This window comes from Portunus trituberculatus, chromosome 41 (assembly GCF_017591435.1).
Source record: "Portunus trituberculatus isolate SZX2019 chromosome 41, ASM1759143v1, whole genome shotgun sequence".
NCBI lineage: Eukaryota > Metazoa > Arthropoda > Malacostraca > Decapoda > Portunidae > Portunus > Portunus trituberculatus.
Window position 1 is genome coordinate 14,783,441 of NC_059295.1, and position 7,500 is coordinate 14,790,940.

Sequence of the window (7,500 nt, forward strand, 5' to 3'; positions counted from 1 at the left end):
ATGCCATCCTCGATGTGTACCGCGCACACTGGAGCAAGGATTAGATTTTGAAGATTGGTAAAATTAAGGCCTCTTAAAAATTTAAGGCTAAATTTCAAAATATCGCACAATGATCAGCAAATGATGATAGCGATCTTTTTGATCACTTTTCCCACATTATCAGAAACTGTTCATGGAACAACTGAGACTGTCGGGCCATAAAACAACATTAGTCGATACTTTACAAACCTGAAGCTTTTCGAAAGAAAGAACTCCTGTCATCATTCTTCTATCAAACCCTTGCGGACCGACGCATACCTGACACACACCGAACTTACTTTCTCCTAATTGGTGATTTGTTCCGTGCAAAGCGTTGATGTACTTGGTGTGCAATCATTATTTCTCTTTCTAGACATAAAACTATTATGAAGTAATAAATAAAAATTGTCAACCTTACAAGACTTTCCTGTGTTCATCTACAAGCAGTGACCTAAACAAAGAATCAAATCTGTTGAACGCTGCTTCAGCTGCTTCCATGAGATGACCATCGTAACCATAATAAGACCAGGAACTGACATTGGATCTAATATTGACCTTATCCAACTCCTTTGATCTCAGAAACGTTCACATGAGTCTTAATTAAATCATTACAGCTTCATCTTGCACCACTGTTTTCCTCCATAATTTTCTTCATCTTCCTCTTATTTCTTTTAATCCTCCTCCTGCTTCTCACCTCTATGAAATTACAAAAATGAAACGAAACAAAAACAGAGAGGACTGACTGACTGATTGATTCAGAAAAACAAAGGAAGGGTGTCGCAACATTGCGGTCAAATGGCGCAGAACAGAAACACCCGCGTGAAGAGCTGGTGGAGAGACTGACGGAGGCGTTACAGATCTTTTTTTTGTACGTAACATCCTGGTGAAGCAAAATTTCAGGATCAGGAAGCAAGGTATCCGTCGGCCCTTAATCTGCGTCCATTGTTGTGCCACGGTTGGTGCGCAGAATGGCGGCATGACGGGCGGCACCATCCCCTGGTAAGGTAAGTCACGTCCTAAATCCTGAAATGAGCAATATTAATCTATTAATGTATTGTTTTTTATTGTAATGCAACATATCTTAACCAATCCCGTCTGAAACATGAGAATTATTGTGACAGCTGATCATTGCAAACGAATATCTGTTACAGTGTCATATAATCGTATAGTGTATCAGTATTACCTTTCACCACCAAAGGTATTTCTGCGCTCCGCTTAATGGCACCAATCGCGATCTGTGTAGTTTTCATTGTTCGCCAGCTGGTTTAGTTCACAAGTTGGTCCTGCCTATCGCGCCGAACTGTCGCTCTTGTGGAAGCCCTATTAGAAATATATATATATTGATATTCATGCCTACATTCCTCATAATATAAACGTTTGGTTATTTCACTATGTGTCTGATTGAAAATGACATAAAAATATGCAAATATATTTTCCTAATGGTTCAAAGTATGGATGTACCAGTGTCCCATCAAAATATTTTTTGTAAGTCTAATAGTACATATATACCTTATCACAAAATTGTCAGAGTTTCTGCATAGGATAATGCTCCACTCAAAAAGCGTAGAGCAAATATCACTGAGTAGCATTTATAAAAAAAAAAAATTTTCGGAGTCTGTGCCGAAATAACCTGGCCAACATTACCGAAACCGAATTTTCCTAACTGAATCACAACAAGCGAACTTGGTATGCCTTTTGATCTCAGAAAGTTTCTCAGAGTTGGCACTGTCCATTTTCTAAGTTCATCCTCACTAATATCCATAGTGTTATCCATAGTGAAGTCGTTGTGTAGCGAGTGTGGCGATGGCTCTTAACACGCTAGATTTGTTTACGTTTCGATAGAACAATCTCGGTGCATGTTAGACAATATCCTCTATACTGTTAATTTCTTAAGACTATTAATTGTTGTGATTTTCTGTATGAATATAATTCATATTAACTTTTATGGAAAGAAAAAGGCATTAAAACTACGCTTTACCTATTAATGATCTTTTCTATTTTTTGTCCCAGAAATGGAGATGGTAGAGAAGAGCGCTCGACATATATATAAATATTTCCACTTTTTTAGCTTATATGCCACGAGTACATTCTTAGAAAGATTATAACTATTTTATTAAACCATTTAATATTTACAAAACGTGCAGAAAAGTACGTTCCAGTTGACCAACTTGCTGTGAAATAATTAACCCATCTGGCGGTTGAAGGCACCTACATAGCAGATCGCGATCGGTCCCATTTGCAGTGTAGATCTAAATTCAGGGTAGTATATCTATAGTAGAAAATAGGTAAGTGATAAGTCATTCACAAATAAACGACTGTCATGTTTTCTCTAACGCCATCAAAATTTCGGCGTCGAGGGGACTTATGTGTGTGTGTGTGTGTGTGTGTGTGTGTGTGTGTGTGTGTGTGTGTGTGTGTGTGTGTTGAAATGACACTTAGTTATTTACACAAAGATAAGACGAAGACCACAAACACTGAGTGGGTTAACCAGGATTAAAGACTCTTGAATTGCTTCCGGTTTCCTTGCCATGCCTCGTACTGGCGTGTGTCGCTTGGCTGGCTCTCACCACAGCGCCACGCATCATCACACGCTGCAGGGAAGATCCTTATGAGAGAAAGACAAAAAAAGAAAAAAGAAGAAAGATTGAAGAAGTAAAAGGACTCCGATATCTTTTTGGTTTGACAGGTGTTCCCACATCCATCAAGAGGAGGCGGGGAAGGTGCCTTCTAATATCTGACGCGGCGTTGTTGTACACAAGTGCCTGGAGCCTGAACGAGCCTAGTGAGAGGGAGCCCCACCGACACGCGGCTCTAGGACGGGTGGCGGCAGTAATGCAGGTGTTTAGCTTCAGGTTAGACACAGCGGGGCTTCTGATACTCTACAAGGAAAACCAATTCTTCGGTTTCCTTGTTGCTCTGTCGCTTTCATCTTTATGACTCACAGGTATGAGTTTCTATTATTCTGTTTTATTTTTGGTTCATCTTTTCCTCTCTTTCACTTCCCTGCCGAATCCCGGAAAACGTCATGAACGTCCTCGTAAATCACGATAGACAAGAAAGTTTCTCGACACTGCTTGTTGGTATCGGCGGCACAAACCTCGCTGACCGCCGCCCACCTGCCGCAGCCAAGCAGAGCCACGCACGCCGACCAAACCAGCCTTAATTAAGTGTAGCTTGTCTTGTGGCGCTCTGATCTTTGGCATTGCACTTCGATGCTGTTACTTACTGATTTATGTATTATTATGTATTATTATTATTATTATTATTATTATTTGACGTACTTTAATCTACACAATTCCTTTATCTTTCCTTGCCTTCCTCTCGCTCTCTTTCATTGATTTTGTTTTATCTATCTTATATTTTATCCTTATCGATCCCCTTATCTTTATTCATTTTCGCTCCCCATTGTCTCTCAGCTTCATCCTCCTCCTCCTTTTGCTTTCGTTCTCTTTCTGTCTCCTCCTCCACTCGGGCCTCCTCTTGTTCCTCCTTCTAACGATGATGATGATAATGATAGCGGTATTAATAACGATGGTAATTGTAATGGTAGTGGAGGTGGTGATGTTGGTGGATGCGGTAATAAACGATGATGATGATGATGATGGAAGTTATGACAGCAAATCACTGAGAATGGGAAGAGAATATTGATGGTAATGGAAATAAGAAAGGTGAAGATGAGGATGCTAATGGGGTAAGAAAAATGGGGTGATTCTATGAGTATGGGAGAAAGAATGTGATGAGAGTGAAATTATTTGTAAGTTTCCATATATGAAGGTTATGCAGTCCTTTAGCTTTCATTCTTAGGCTTTCCTTAGTTTATTTATTATCTTTTCGGTCATTGTTATCTTCCCTATCATCATTATCATTATCATCATCATCATCATCATCATCATCATCATCATCATCATCATCTTCTATCCTTCTATAGATCAAAGAACGAATGAGTCTTATACCATAACGACTACCATCTTCATTATCACCACCACCACCATCATTATCATTATCATTATCATCATCAACCTCTACCCTTTATAAATCAAAGCACAAGTGAGTCTATACCGTCATCACCAACACCACCACCACCACCACCACCACCACCACCGCCGCCATCACCACCATCACCACCATCACCATCACTATCATCACCATCATTATCATTTGGTTCGATAAATCACAGCAACAAACTTTCTCATGCCGGGGCGAGTTGAGTGTAGCCATTAACCAGACTTTCCACATGGCCAATCAGTCGCAGTTTCCAGGAGGCCTCTAAGTGCATTACGGCTGTTAGCGGTCTCAATCAGCACATCACCATCCATCAAAACGCCACTTGAACTCAATGTCCCTTCACTGCTTGTCTTAACAGAGGCCAACCGTGGTCAAATGAGCCAGACACGATGAGAAAGAGAGAGAGAGAGAGAGAGAGAGAGAGAGAGAGAGAGAGAGAGAGAGTATAAATTGGTTAATTGGTAAATAATTCTTTCCTGTTTACGTTTTGGAAAGTAGCAAATCTCTTTTTTTTTCCGGGTTTTGTAACCTTTACATTAAAAAAAAGAGAGAGAGAGAGAGAGAGAGAGAGAGAGAGAGAGAGAGAGAGAGAGAGAGAGAGATAAAGAGATATATAGATAAATAGATAGATAGATACATATATACATAGATAAATAGAGAGAGAGAGAGAGAGAGAGAGAGAGAGAGAGAGAGAGAGAGAAAAGGAGGAGTAAGTCACTGGAGAAACCACAAAATAAATCGCACAGCCACTAAAAGTCAACTGCAGAAATGAGTTTTGGAAGATTATGCAGGAAACGTCTTTGTGCTATCACGTCTTCCGTGAGAGAAACTGTCATACTTCAAGTTAAAGCAATGACAAGCTCGAATTTAGTCCCTGTGAAGGCTTGGTCTACTGCAGGTGGGTGGCGTGAGTACCGGCCCAGAACACGATTTTTATTGTGGGCATCGCTCCTTTCATAATTTTTGTTGTTTATTGTAGTCATAGGAAGCTATATTCATTTTAAGGATGCTTTGGTTGTTCCTCTGATGCGTTTTCGTCTTTAGTTGCGATGTCTTTTTTTTTTTTTTCAGTGGAGTGTCAGTTACTCTTAAGGCATCACACTCATCACTGAGCAATAAAAGTAATGACTTATTCTATGCAGGAATTAAAATTTGACTAAGATTCATATTTCTTTTTTTCTTTTTTTCTTTTTTGTTAAGTGATATTCCTACAAATGCTATGACAGTTTCACCTTGACATTCAAATACATGACCATCGTTTTTGTGTTGATACCTAATGTAGCTCCAAAAAATAAGATGATACTTTTTGTTTTTCCTTTTCTTGCTTTCTTCTTGGTTGCCTTTGACACACCAGTGCTCCCCTTGCTGCTGTTTCTGTTGTAGCTGCTGCTGCTGCTGCTGCTGCTGCTGCAAAGAGGATTTATGCTCATACACTGAGATTAGATTCCGTGGCCATTTGTGTGTGTGTGTGTATGTGTGTGTGTGTGTGTGTATGTGTGTGTGTGTGTGTGTGTGTGTGTGTGTGTGTGTGTGTGTGTGTGTGTGTGTGTGTGTGTGTGTATTATTCACCACAGTCGTCCGCTGGTTACCCAGTCAGCCTTTCCCCTACGGAAAGAGCTCAGAGCTCGTAGTGACCGAACTTCGGGTAGGACTGAGACCACATGTGTGTGTGTGTGTGTGTGTGTGTGTGTGTGTGTGTGTGTGTGTGTGTGTGCTTACGTATATGTCTAACACACAAAGTGATAAACGACGGTCACTATGAGGAGTGTGTTGTATGACCTGTTAGCGGGAGTCTGAACACTTACATGATATTACTAGTGATGCAAGCGGTGAAATGGAGAGCTAATGTGTGTAAGCCTTCCCTGAGCAGCAGCCGTCCTCTCCATCACCAACACTCCCGCTGCGCCCCCTCCTGACACCACTTCATAACACCTGTCTGAATCCACGGGGGCTCTCGGTCCAAGCATACATTGGGCGTGTACCGACACCCAAACATATAATCCCTGCCTTTGCATGTGGGTCAGGCTACGAGAGCAAATATCAAGCCTGCCGAAACAGAGTGCATGTTCAAGGCAGCTGAAGCAAATCTGACTCTTACTTTTATCTCTGTTATAATCTGTTGCTATTAAACAGTTTGGTGCAACCATTCCTCCTCGGCTCCAGAGAGCTGCGTCAAGGGCGTGGCGGCCAGTGCCTCATACACACATTGCATACAATACTGTTCTTCATACAAGTCTTTATTTTCAATTATTTTTTTTCTTTCTCTTAAGCAAAAAAAAAAAACAGCTGTTACTTCAAAGATAAACTGTTTGCTCTGGGAACAAAAAATTACCAACAAAATATGTCGTTTTTCTTTCTTCCGCCTGCTAATATGGTAAGAAAATATTAGACTACATGATTTCGGATATTGAATCTAGGCTATTCTACTTAAAAAATGGTTATTTGCTAATGGTATATTGCAAGCGTAGTCTCCTATACTTCGCGTTTAATATTTTGAATTTTCATAAGATTCACCATAAGAAAAAAGGCCCCATGGATATGTTGATTGCAGATTGCAGATGAAAAACGGTATGAGTAAAGGATTTGGTTATCCCTATGATGTCACATCTTGTTTCTGTATGTGGCTTTTATAGCTCCAGTGGAACACTAAGCCAGTAATATACATAAGGTGCCGCCGTGGTACAGTGGAACCATGCGTGCTTTGGGGTCTGAAGGGTCTCCAAGCGCACGGGTTCGAATCCTGTCCACGGTCCTAGTGTAGGTTGGGCTTTCTCACTCGGGGTAATGGTTTCCTAGCGGGTAGGCTTTGAGATAGGAGGTGCCACAAGAAGTATCCCCTTGAGCCCAGAAATTCCCGTGAAAAGCCCACATGGTATAAAAGAAAAAAAAAGTCTCTATATTTTTTTCTTCCAAACTCAAGGAAGTCTTTTTCATGAGTGATGACGTGGAATCTTATCCATCCTTTCCCAAAACCATGAAAGCATCCGTAAAAACCAACGCAGTCGTCATAACAACTCGACAGTAGAAACAGAAACGTTGGAGAATTATGGTCGTAGGAAGATAAAGCGAGTCTATCTTTACTTCACAACACGTGAGACAACTCCATAATGGCTCCGTCTTGGGAAAAGTGACTCATGCAGCAGTAGAGGATGAAATTTGAGATGAACTTAGCCCACTGATAATATTCACGTCTCGCCTTCCCAGCTCGATTACATTCTCTTCTTCATCGTTTGCGTTTTCAGATTTCCTCATGTTTGTCAAGCGTTCATTTGCAGACAAGCGCATGCACATTAAACATCATATCCTCCCTCGGGCAACACTCCACACTTGCAGCGCGGACACCTCGTTTCTTCATTCTATATTTCATCACATTCCAAGGAGATCGGAGCGAAGTGGTAATGGTGGTGATGGTAGAGAGAGAGAGAGAGAGAGAGAGAGAGAGAGAGAGAGCGCTTGCAACACATAAACAGGTGAGTA

General features: G+C 40.9%; 1 long non-coding RNA gene across 1 annotated transcript in view; it reads right to left on the minus strand.

Annotated features, from left to right (window-relative positions):
• The window catches only part of LOC123516551, a 36,066-nt gene that overhangs the window by 45 nt on the left and 28,521 nt on the right, over positions 1–7,500 (minus strand). The window contains exon 2 of the long non-coding RNA XR_006678222.1: positions 1–1,041. This exon is cut by the window's left edge and continues 45 nt beyond it. This is a non-coding gene — a long non-coding RNA (uncharacterized LOC123516551). The remainder of the gene's footprint in view (positions 1,042–7,500) is intronic.